At 35.3% G+C, this 2,983-nt stretch overlaps 1 pseudogene; it reads right to left on the bottom strand.

Moving 5' to 3' along the window:
- Window positions 1-645: 645 nt before the first annotated feature.
- Window positions 646-2,137, bottom strand: LOC140051750 (uncharacterized; annotated as a pseudogene).
- Between the last annotated feature and the right edge of the window lie 846 nt (window positions 2,138-2,983).

The following is a 2,983-nucleotide window of genomic DNA, read 5'->3' as shown; positions in this document are numbered from 1 at the left end:
TTCTAGGCCTAGCTACGCAAAGCACCTAGCCTAAGGGTGTCACGAAACCTAAGACCACGAAAGCTAAGACCCCCTAAGATCACGAAAGCTAAAAACCCAAGACCTAAGAATAAGATTACAAATATTTATCTTTCGCACCTCCTGCCTTGTATTTTAACTCCCAACATTTATTCTGAATACCACACCTTAGAATTGGCACTTTTATGAAAAAGAATCACATAAAAAGTAACAAATACATTTTTAAATTGATGATTTTACAGACGTTTTTCTCGCACACAAACTGTTTGCGAATTTCGCATGACTAGCCTACAGTACAGTAGCAGTAGGCCTACCCCATGTTCAATGTTTTTGTTTCTATGGAACGTCAAAAGAGCAAAAATTATATAGAGGGCTGAAAACTCTGTGGAGTCCATCTACAGTGTGGATGGAACAATGTAAAATTAAAATTGTAATGATAATAGTATAATCATGCAAGTACAAAGAAATAAATACTGGCAAATAAATTTTAATTTTAAAATCATGATTTGTTTCGTTTCTTTCTGTTTTTATACTTGTACTATTATTGTTGCTCTTTTGGCGCTCCATAGAAACAAAAACATTGAGCATGTGTGTGGGGGGAGCTCGAGGAGTTACAGTATGGCCATGTAAAAAAAAACAACAGTTGATCGTCCTGGTTTTCTAAAAAAAGGAAGGAAGAGGCTCTTTTTATTTTTTATTTTTTATTTTTCCAAGATGGCGACTCACTACCGTATTTTCTTGAATAAACATGCCGCTATGAATAAAAATCACTCCCACCCCTCGCATACACCCTTCCTGACAATTCAAATAAATATGGTAAGTACTGTAAGATGTCTAAACAAACATAAGTATACAGAACAGCAAATATTAAAATACACCTTTTTTTTAATTTTATCAGGGGGTCACAATAAAAGTCCTTTTTGTACACTTTGACTTTATATCAAACTTCTGGATATTATTAGCCTACTGTGGCACAAATGCTCTAGTGTTTTTCCTTTTGGGTGTTTTGCCTGATTCCTTGCATTCACTACAAAGTGGATAATTCATGTTCTCAATTGATAAATTGTGCTCAGTTCCACAATAAAAGCACAGGGGGTCTGTGAATGTTATGTAATAAGCTGCTTCGAGAGGCAGGGCACATGTCATTTTGTCATTGACAAAAACAATAGAATCGTCCTCTCCCAGGATGTCTTGAAAACAAGTTCCACATGAATACGACAGTGTGTCCAGTTCTCGTTCCAAGAGCTGCCCTTGGTCACGCTTCAGAACATGTGCTGCATAACATACTCGCCACTTGAGGCATTCTTCACACTAGAATAAAGAATGAAAAAGAGTAGGGGTAAATACAGTATATGGTAAATTCAGTTGTGTTGAAAGAATTCTGAACATGACAATAATATGATAATATGACATCCAAAGAGGGAGGGAATATCAATGCATACACACATATTTTAAACAGGACGTGGGTCATGTACCCGAACACGTCCGTAAACATCTAGCCTATATATATGGGACAGTTTCAACCCAGCCGGGTCGATTCGCCCCTCTATGGATAGGCAAACTCTACACTCTCTCGCGACAATATGCTAGCCTACAGTTTTGTTACTTCTATATGAACATTTTTACCGAACAATTACTCACCTCCGTAGTTTGGTATTGGTCTCCTATCGGTCCACCTTGATCGAATTCGCCGCCTGCAAAATCAGAGAAAATGTCTGCGAGAGTACGTCGGCCGTCCACTGGCACTACACTGTTCTCGCATACCAAGGGCCGGCTTCACGATTTTTGTTGCAGTCCGAATCGAAACACAAATAAAAACCATGTTGTTTAACTACTATCTAGTCTAGCAGTATCCTACTATCCTAGATCAAATTATTATGTAACAATTGATAAAAGGACTAAAAAGTAGGCCTACCAAGGAACCAATAATTATAAATATTAATAGTGTATACTGTAACTCAAATGTATAGAATATATCGATAGAAACGGAAGGTAGAACCAAAAACATGTGTTCTCCAAATCCAGTCGTTTTTTGCTTCACGGCAACATTTTTAAGGAGTAGCGAGCATATAGCGGCTGTGAAAATTCTAATTAGATCCAGACGTTTATGTAAAATATTATACCCATGATGAGCTATATTTCCTATACCATCCTGGCTAGTTGAGAATTCTCAACTATTTTATGTTTTTTTCTACCTTTCTGGAAAATGATATAATCCAAATTGTATTAATACTACCAGTAGTAAACATTTAGAAACACTTGCATACCTTCACTAATTTTAGTTGTTTGTAGTTTAAGACAATCTTAGTGATATTTAAATGAAAACAATACGATAAAAACTATTGTGTCTGTATTTTACAAGACTATGACTTCCGTATAACGTGCATTCTGGGTACTTCAATTTTTATAGAAAAGCTAGGGAATCCTAATTTAGTAGGCAGCATATGGGGGCGGGGCAACCAAACTTGCTTATCAAATCAAAGCACAGTAAAGCAAAGGATAAAATTAATGTACGATCCAGTTTACCACTGTTCTCAACTATAGTCATTTTAGTATACTTGAGCACAGTGATAAAGAATAGGATAAACTTAACAATATACAACAAATAACATTAATGTACGATGTAGTTTAACACTGTTCTCAACTATAGTCATTTTGGTATACTTGAGCACAGTGATAAAGAATAGGATAAACTTAACAATATACAACAAATAAAATTAATGTACGATCCCGTTTAACACTGTTCTCAACTATAGTCATTTTGGTATACTTGAGCACAGTGATAAAGAATAGGATAAACTTAATAATAATATACAACAAATAGCATTAATGTACGATCCAGTTTAACACTGTTCTCAACTATAGTCATTTTGGTATACTTGAGCACAGTGATAAAGAATAGGATAAACTTAATAATATACAACAAATAACATTAATGTATGATCCAGTTTAACACTGTTCTCAA

Source organism: Antedon mediterranea, chromosome 6 (genome assembly GCF_964355755.1).
Source record: "Antedon mediterranea chromosome 6, ecAntMedi1.1, whole genome shotgun sequence".
Lineage (NCBI taxonomy): Eukaryota > Metazoa > Echinodermata > Crinoidea > Comatulida > Antedonidae > Antedon > Antedon mediterranea.
This window is presented reverse-complemented; position numbering and strand designations above follow the sequence as displayed.